This window comes from Cimex lectularius, unplaced genomic scaffold (assembly GCF_000648675.2).
Source record: "Cimex lectularius strain Harlan isolate CLEC.00 unplaced genomic scaffold, Clec_2.1 scaffold18, whole genome shotgun sequence".
Lineage (NCBI taxonomy): Eukaryota > Metazoa > Arthropoda > Insecta > Hemiptera > Cimicidae > Cimex > Cimex lectularius.
The window spans coordinates 1823461-1833678 of NW_019392764.1; positions in this window are offsets into that span (position 1 = coordinate 1823461).

Sequence of the window (10218 nt, forward strand, 5' to 3'; positions counted from 1 at the left end):
TCCAATACATAAATAATCAATATAATTCTAATACTGAAAATGCAGATTTACAATTATAAAAGTTCATCAGCTAAAAAATTCAAGAGAAACCAAGAGGGGCTTAAAAAATTAGATTTTCTCTTTTTTTAGGAACATGGATATAAACCATTAGGATATAGAGGAAAGTGTAAAAAAAAGCGTGTGATTAAAAGAGTAATAAACTTGAAAATAAGGACAAAAGTAATACTTATCCTTTTCATGGATACAGTGGGTTGTAAAATTTATTAAATGTACTTTTATGATATGCATTTCTTTACTTTTAGTAAATTCAAAGTTAAATACATCTAGAAATATTCAAATATTGTAAAGTTCTGGTAGTATGAGGCAAAAATTAAATATATATCTCTCTACCTTTGCACGTCTCATAATGTTTTAATTTTGGGCAACACGAGAGCAAGAAGTCTCTTTTTACTTCACCAATAAACTACGATAGACGATTGAAATAATGAATTTGGCTCTGATGAAATCTACCTTTAAGAACTTCCAAAAAATGTGAATATGATCATTTCCTTTTAATTTTATATTTATAATGTGAATTATTTTGTTGCCTTTAATCGACATATAGAAACCAATCAAACACTGTTCATTCTGGAAAAAAGCTTACATTAATTTCAGTGGAATTAAAAATTAGATACACCTAAAAAATCAAGGGGGGCTTGATAATATCGAAAAGCTGTCAAAACTTTGATTGAGCATATCTAAAGCTAGTAGTATCTTGCACTTTGCCACGTTGAAAAAAATTAATTAAATTGGAACGATATTTTTAAGTTGGTTTTTTATTTTGTATTACATTAGTCTTGAAGATCCGGCGAAACGTATTTTCATGTAAAACTGATAAATTGGCATAGGAAAAATTAATCTGATTATTCAGAAACAGTCAATACATTTGGGCGTTAAACGAACAATAGTCAACTGGACAAGACAAATACATTTTATCATATATTTAGAAAGTTTATTAGTGTTCAAAGTGGTGGGCTTAGTGCCGACCGCTGATAAGATCCACAAAATAAAGGCAGAGGTAAAAAAAATCAAAACAAGGCGATTCGACCTGATCTCTCACTGCTCCTAAACAGAGTTATCGCCCTTGACGAGTTTTATTGCTCAATAAACGCCGCCTCGTTAAATTTTATAAGGCAGTAAAATTAATTTACGATTGCCTTGGGAAAGGTGTGTTCTTTAAAACAGCGCTGACAAGTGTCCGCCGGTTTATCTTCTTTTCCACTTTTTTTCCTTTTTTCTTTTCGCTGGAGTAATTTGTTTCTCCAAAGGATATAATTTAAGCGGTCGTTAGGCATTCTTTCTATGTTATTGGGAAATATGTTCCAGCTGCCTTCCGGGTTCTGATTCTATCATAAAAAAGTTATTCTTATGTTAAAATTTTTGAGAAGTCATACATAATAGACGTTTCAGGGTAAATATGTTATAACAGAGAAAGAATTTTATTTAATTTGTTTAATTATATTTGATGATAATATTATGTAATTAGAAAACGACTGTGTTAATATCAGGGTTGCCTAAAAAAAGGATATGTGAGGAAACTAAAAATTAATATATGGTTTAACCCACTTGTCTAAACAAAATTTTCATATTTAAGTATTTTACAATTTATGTACAATTTATTAATTAATTTAATATACATATAATATTCTAGGTTTAATAATGATAAAATGTCTTTTCTATAATTCAACTCACAAAGAACCACTTTATTCCAGGAAAGATGCAGAAAAATTGATAGTTCACAATGTGTAGAATGGTAGAATGAGGGCCCAGTTGGGCTCTAACCAATCTGTGTTTGAGGGTGTGTGAATGTGCCCACATTGCAGTTAACAGAATTCAGAGGACCGATAAATAGTTTAGCCGATGGGAAATTATCCCTGCATTGTCACCGCCGTTAACACCAATAACCGCAAATAGTCTACGTGGGCGACCCTCCCGGCGTTATTCTGCAAACTTGTAGGTACTTCCCGGACCGACTTGGACGGAAGGTCGGAAGTGAATCCGTTGTGTTAAACGCTGATAAAGCAATCTAGCAAAGCAGTCGCATCCGAAAATGAATGAGCGTATGTCGGAAGTAATATTATTTATTAGTTTATGTTGACCTGTGAGTCGGTAACACATGTTGAACTGGCACTTGGTCAATTACAGGGTCAGTTTACTCTCACGGGTTTCGATGTCACTGAAAGCTTTGCGCCATCTTTGGTAAGAAATTAAACGTATACGGAACTATTTTAAAGCAACAAAAATTTTCTAGGAAAACCATTAAGATATGTAGCTTGAACACAATGGAAGAAAGTTTCTGTTCCTCACAAACGATGGCGCAAAGCCAAAACACGTTTTAGTAACGTCGAAACTCGCGAGTGAAGACAGGCTCTGCAACTGACCCAGTGCCAGTTCAACGAAAATAGTAAAGTAGTAGTAATTCCTAACCAGACAGAGAGAAATATAGCTAGAGAAAGAGTTAGAAACAGATAAACAAAAGAAAAAAAGGAAAAAATGAGAGAAAAAGAGGTTTTGTGTGTGTGTGTGTGTGTGTGTGTGTGAGAGAGAGAGAGAGAGAGAGAGAGAGAGAGAGAGAGAGAGAGAGAGAGTGAGTGAAAGAATGAGAGTGGGAGTGAGAAAGAGAAAGACAGGGGAAGAAAGTTTGTGTGAGAAATATAAAGAGAGAAAGAGAAAAGTAAAGAGAACCAAACCGTAAGCAAAAAGATGAAAATGTAGACATATAAAGAGAGAGAGAGAGAGAGAGAGAGAGAGAGAGAGAGAGAGAGAGAGAGAGAAGAAATAAAGAACGAGAGAAAGAAAAAAGAACGAGATCAGGGAAGAGAGAGGATAAAAAAAGGTGAGATAGAAAGAGAAAGTGGGAGTGAGATGAAGTGACAGGAAAAGGAGAAACTGAATGTATGTTTGTATCTTACAGAGAAAAAAATGAAGAGAGAGAAAGAGAGAAAAAGTTAGAGAAATGGATTTGAAAATTTTGTGCACGAAAAACAATTGAATTTAGATAAGTTTAGTAAAAAAGAAAGTTAATTATTAAGTAATTAGTTTTTACAGAGTAGCAAGAACTAGATTTCCTTTTAAAATCCGCTTACAAATTAAATTTTGAATTCATTTTCTTAGAATAATTTTGATTCAAGTTTATTATTAAGTTGGACCTAATACACATAACAAAGCACCTATCACCTGCCCTGCAATAACTAGGAAAAGGCAATGGTACCTGCGAAAGTGATTTTTGAGAAATGAAATCTTCCACACGGTACCCCTGAGAAGAATCAAAATCTGTACTTTAAAATAATCCACTAGGAAAGCCATTAGCGGAGTTAGGACTTAATGGGCGAAAGTTAAGTGCAAAAGGGGGAAAGACAACTCCAAAAGGAAATAAAACACATTACCCACATTGATTTATTTTTTGATTTCCTCGTGCGGTGTGCGTGGTGATGCACCTCTAATTTACTACCGATAATTTTGGCCCGCCTATCCTCACTTTAGTGTTGTAAAGATCCTCACAGACACACTGATGATGGCGGAGTGACGAACTGTGACTTGACTAAATTATATTAATTTACATAATTCAAAACATCAATCTATAATTATGGATTATATATAGAGGAAAATTTTTTAAAATAACCTTTGGTACTTATGTAAAAATGTCAATGAGGTCTGGAGATGTATAACCTACATAATTTTTTTTAATTGTTTTATAGTTAGCATATTTTGCAATGCTATTTGATCATTAAACAGAATATAACCACATTTTTTTGCTATTTGGCTAACATAAAAATACCAAAGTTGTGTTTTTATGCCGATTTTTAAGTATATAATTAATTATACAGCATGTAAGTTTTTTTTCAATTTGTGCACAAGCATTGTAGTTTCAAGATATAATGACTGAAAATAAAAAAATGTCAAAGTAATTGCATTGGAAATTATTAAGACACAATTGAAGTCAGTTTGAAGAATTGATCATGATATAAGAAAATAAATTAATTTAATCATATCTGACCGTCGTCGCTTATTAGATTACCGGTAAAATAGTTTGAGCTACGAGTTCAAATTAATTCCGACAGTTAAAAGTCTATGACTATCATAAACACCGATGAAGGAATGCAAACCTACAAATGCAAACCTCTTTTTTACAATGGCGATAAACATTTTAACGACTCCCATAATTAAAATGGAGAACCCATTCAAATAAATTGGCTCAATTAAAATCCAACTCATTACTCTCTGGTTAGATGAACGTGCCGAGCCTGCAAGGTTTTAACGGTTTGTTTTGACATCTGGTCCAATATTAGAGGATGCGATAACGACATTTGTCCGCGACCGATCAAGTTATAATCAAGCTTTTATTTCTAACGTCTTGTTTTATTGTGGCCCGGTGGGACCGGTGTTTACCAAGGATGACGCAAATAGACCGGAGAAAAGATGCCAGACCTATCTGGGAGCCATTCTAATTTTAAAACTGGGATGTAATTCAATAAGATTTAACATCCCCGGATTAAGAGGGAATAACTTAAGCCGAACGGCATACGGTTGAGATTTTGAAAAGAAAAAATCCCTGCCCACCAACAGGTATTACTAGTTTTACTTTTACAGTGTCGAGTAGGATTTATAGAGAAAAAAATACACAGTAAAAATATGTTGTATAGAAATGTTTGTAAATAGATGAAAGAAGGAATGATGAAGATAGAGGTAGGTAAGGAAGGGAGAGAGAGAGAAAGAGAGAGAGAAGTATGTGTGAGAGAGAGAATACGAGAGAGAGATAGTGAGAGGGAGTGGGAGAGGAAGGAAACAGAGAAAGAGAGGGTGAGAGAGAGAGTGAGTGAGAGTAAGAGAGAGAGAGAGAACGAGAGAGAGAGATAGTGAGAGGGAGTCGGAAAGGAAGGAAACAGAGAAAAAGAGGGTGAGAGACAGTGAGTGAGAGAGCGGGAAAAATTAAAATAAAATAATTAATTTTACCGATAATAATCACTTTCCATAATTTAAGCATTACTTCTTTTGGGTTCACTAGTAAAAAAGCCGTCATTTAGTAGTTCAGTATTAAAAGCATAACATTCAATATTAATTATTCGGATTTCGTGAGATGCGGTCTGGTGTGACGTATGTTTTAGAAAAGCATTTTCTTTATCGTGCCAACGTTTCGATGTTTATTGAGATCATCTTCAGGGCTCAAGGTGTTTCTTTTCTGCGTAATTGTGTCATTCTTGTCTGTCGTGTTGAGAGTGCCTCTTCGGGCAACAAGAATGACACAATTACGCAGAAAACAAACACTTTGAGCCGTGAAAATGATCTCAATAAAGTTCGAAACGTTGGCACGATAAAGAAAATGTTGTTCCCATCAGACCGCATCTCACGATCTACGAATAATCATTAACTAACGGTCACTAGACACCACACATTCCATATTAACCAGAGAACGGTGTGTACTTTATATTTGACGATGCATTTGTGGTGAAAGGGAGCAGAAATTGAAAATTTGTTTTGAAATAAATAAATAATTATTAGAACTTAAAAAATATAATTTTAAATTAGACTCAGGGTAAAAACGCTCGTCATTCAAAACATACACTCTAACCATATTTCTTTCATAAATATTTACGAGCTGAGTCACACAGACTTGGTTGCTTTCTGTAAAAAGTATCTTTAGTATTGAACGATATTAAACAAATGTTTGACATTTTTAGCAATATATTTATGAGATCATTATCGGCAATGGTTATTGTGGATTTATGATGGTCTAACAGTATCGGCATCCAAATGCCAAGGTTGGAAGCCGCTTAATTGATTGCCCTTATGTCGGCAATAGCTAACGGGTGTGTAGAGATGTCTCTAAAATCTAATTCGCACGGAACGGCAACGTACATCAACTAAAACGGCTATAAACGTCTCCAGTGCCGCTTGACGATCCGGGCAGACATCCGGCATACAAATAGAGGCAATAAGAGTGTTCGCGACCTGCCCCAATGGCCGTAAAACTAACGTAAAGTGAAAAAAGGGGAGGAGGAAAGATAGAAAGTGAACGCAGAGTTTGTTGAGAGGGGGCAAACACTCTAGCCTGAGGTCGATGAGGCTATTAAATGTTTTATTAGGCAATGAAAACACGCCGTAAACGTATCAAGGAGTGACGTGGGGGTTCTCTTGTCATTCAACTTTGGCTTCTTTCTCCCATTCATAAAGTCGTACGCTTTATTCAATTCTTGCTTTGTGAATTTCCCATTTATAAATTCTTTTTGTTACAATTTCTACAATTAACGAATGCATTTTGTAGCAACAACATTCTTATTTATCGTTGACAACGTGTTTTATTATCATTGTCAAGTCTTATTTGCCTACACTTACTTGGGGTTGTGTATTGAAACAGACAGTTCCTCACTGAAGATGGCATGAAGCGGAAACATTAACTGGCAACAATAAATGGATCATAAAAAGTGGTCAGTACAGATAGGTTCAGCATGCCTACAGTCACTTAATTAGAGTTTTTGTTGATTGTAAAGCCTTGCTGAATAGTCCGTTTATTCTCGCTGTTTCGGTCAGATGTGTTTTGTCATTTCCCTATCATTGTTATTACTTATTATTCTATTATTTCAGGTAATTAGCTCGTAAGCTTTAAAATTTGTTTCCTTTTTAAAGAAAGTTTTCTTAGTTTAATTTTTTAATGTTTTCTTTAAACATTTCAAAACCTTTTACTTCTATATGTTTATATATTCTGTATCAATAAATTCGCTTTACGTCTAAATATTCAAGATCCGTCCACCAGTTTTAAACAATTCAAAACTAACAAAAGTATACACTGGCGGTCTATTTAATTAAACAAACGATTATTGTTCGAAAAGGAATTAGATATCCAATTAATTCATTCTAATTTCTGTGCTGTAAATTTTTTTAAGGTGGGGAGTGGTGTGGTTTATGTGTGTCGGCGTTATTTTTGTTGTGAATGCCTTTAGTGGATTAAGTGTTTTTTATTATTTATTACTGTGGCGGTAATTCCATGATCGAAGATCCTTTTACTTTTTAATTGGCGTGTTTTCTCAGTGGTGTAAACGATGCATGGAAAGGGTTGTTATTTTTTAACGTTAAATGTGTACTGTTCCTACACGTATTTCCGAGTTTTCAAGTGCCTTCATTTTTCGTCTTTTTTGTGTCACGTTGAGTAAGTTTATGTGTTTAAGTTAAGTAAGTATGTTAAGCAAACATATGTTCTCATCTATTGCTGAGGGTTCGCGATGATTTTCTGTGGGTTAAGTTTGTTTGATATTCCGTCATTAACCTTAAACGATTTTTGTTTTGTAATTTTGTATTGTTGTTGTATGTTAATTTCTTTCCTGTGTGTTTGAGGTATTTGTCTGCTTTATCGCATAAGTAGGTTTTCCCTTTTTGTTAGCCGATTTGCGATTGTGTTCGTTGTCTTCAGTACTATTTTAACTTTTAATTTGTTAAATGGTTGTTAGTTTGTTTCTTTCTTTCCCTAAGTTTGTGAATGTCCATTTAATGTCTGTTTTTGTGGGTGTTTTGTTTATTATTTTGTTTATCGTATCTGTCTTGTAGCCGTACTGCCTCAACGGTTCGTTATTATTTCTTTAATGTCAGTGGTACTGTTTTTAGTCTACTTGTCAAAAAATGATTATCATAATTGTGTATTTGTCAATTTAAAAAAAACAACACAGTTCCTTCGACAAGCTTTCGAGGTATTTCTTTCATCGAGACTTCGAAACTGTTATCAATAATTCACAAGGTTAACATATTATTTAGTTACAGTGATGAAACATACGGCTTCATACTGAATTTACGAGATAACAGCAGAAGGGGATTCTTTCAAATAGACTTTATCCTTAATTTTTTAACACAAAATTATAAAAATTAAGGTTGATATCAATTATATTAAGATAAATTAAATTATTCATGTGTATTTTCCATCTTTACACACCAATTCATCCATAGATCGCATTATATAGGAATAATTTTAAATCATTCATTTCCCATGTTTAGTTTTTCTCTGTTGTGAATTATGTAAGCGGAAATTATTTTTCAATGATTCAACTCAACTTGTTTTTAACCAAGTTGAATAATTGTTTGCATTGTGAACTTTATAAAATTGGTCAAAAACCTTTCTTTATACTGGCTAAGAGTACATAATTGTAAGAATCATGTTTTCATTGCCATATAACATACAAACTAATTAGTGATGATATTAGAAACTCTAGGTTTAATTTATTTAAATGTACGAACTTAGTTGATGTTTGTAACCATGCGCGCTTTTCATTCAATTCAGCATACCTCCAAATAAAAAAATGCAATATAAAGAATTTGGCGTATATTTTTTAAATCTCAGGTTATTAATTTAAATTTTATACAAGATTATTACACAATTCAGTACACTATAATATCATTAAGAATAGGAAAATCACTCCGCAGACCGCACTGAGCATCTCACCGGATTTTTTTTGTTGAATAATCTCTATTTTATTATTTAAAAAGAAAATATATTTTAACCTTTCATAATATACATCCTTTTGTCTTGCAATATCTATTTTCACATGATAATTAAACTTAATTCTTTTACAAATATTCATCAACTAAATGCGCTTATTTTATGTCGTTACCAACTCATGTGTTTTGTTCAGAAAATTAATTTTATCAGAGAGATTAAGACTCCTTTCAGTTAAAAGTACTTTTTAATCAATTTTATTAGTTATAATAAAATATATTTCATAACGATTGTTATCCTCACAGTTCTAATAAAGGAATTTTTATTACACACTCAATAACAAAAAACCGGAAACTCGTATTTTGATTTTTTCAAAATTATTTGGTAGTATTTTTATCGTTGCATTAATTATAGATTATTTTAATGTAAACCAAATTAAACAAGATCATAAATTTATGAGTTTAGAAATTATTTAATTATGATAGTTTGAAAAAAAATTCACCAAACCGCCAGAAAACCATTTATTTGTAGAGTGCATTGTTAATTAAATTATAATCTATCACTAAATGAAAAAGAAAATCACTAAATTGTTTTACCTATGAATATGTAAAGAAATACCAGTATAAAACAATAATTTGCTCCCTTCTAACCACATACCTTTTCTTACTCCTACTTTAGATATAATATTATTTATAGTCTGCAATTTCACGGCTCTTCATTTTATTAATTTCGATTTAAAAATATGGCTTAGTTTTTAAAAATCCTGAATAGCACTATTAATTAAAATAAAAATAATCGGTTTGCTAGAGGTTATAATAAACATAATTTTGTATTGTTTAACTATGTCCGGTAATTAAAAACGAGGGTATTTTGTGAGGGAAATAAGGCAATGTGAATTAATTTGCACATTTTATTTCTAAGTCACTTTTACAAGGAAAGTATCTTGCAATAAAATAAGATTTACAACGAGGAGCCGGCCATTTTAGCTTGTGTTTACTACTCATGCATCACTTCTACACCTCATTCCCCCAATTTGTTTATCGACCAATGCGATACTCGCATTCTAATTGAACTCAAAAACAACTCAAAACCAACTACATGTACGGAATCGTTAACTTACCAAAATATAACAAAAAAACCTACAAGAGAACGGCAGTTAAAACGTGAAAACTGAGAGTTATGGTGGAGAAGTGGTGCCATGTTTGTGTCCATTGGGAGCACACTGAGGCAGATGGCGGTGGGGGTCGAGGAGCACGGCTAGCAAACCGGCTGGTAATTACCAGAGGTAGTTTCTAAAGTTGAAACCAGGTCAGTTTTATCCTTTATAGATGGAAAAACAGACTCGCTCGTCCCAGGATGACTTCTGTCAATTGATGCCGACGCTATTTCCAAGTTAAACGACGTGGCACGGATTCATTTTATGCGGGTAGTTCATAGTACAAGCGCTGTCGTCGCAACGACGCCATCCCATTCGACACAATCCGGCATTGTTCGGCTTTTCTGCGCTGTCTCCTTGGTGCTACTTCAAAAACAAATTGTCAATAAAAACATCAACAGATAATGCCAGTAGAGTCTAATTACTATGTACGTATAAAACTGCATTAGAAATGAAAACATCAATAAATCTTTATATTCTTAATATCCACGTTACAATTATTATCAGCTCTCAATATAACAATTTTTATATTAATAATCCCAGATAAGGCCAAATTTAAAAACAAGCAAAAACTAATTTCTTTTATCAAACTTATTATAAATAA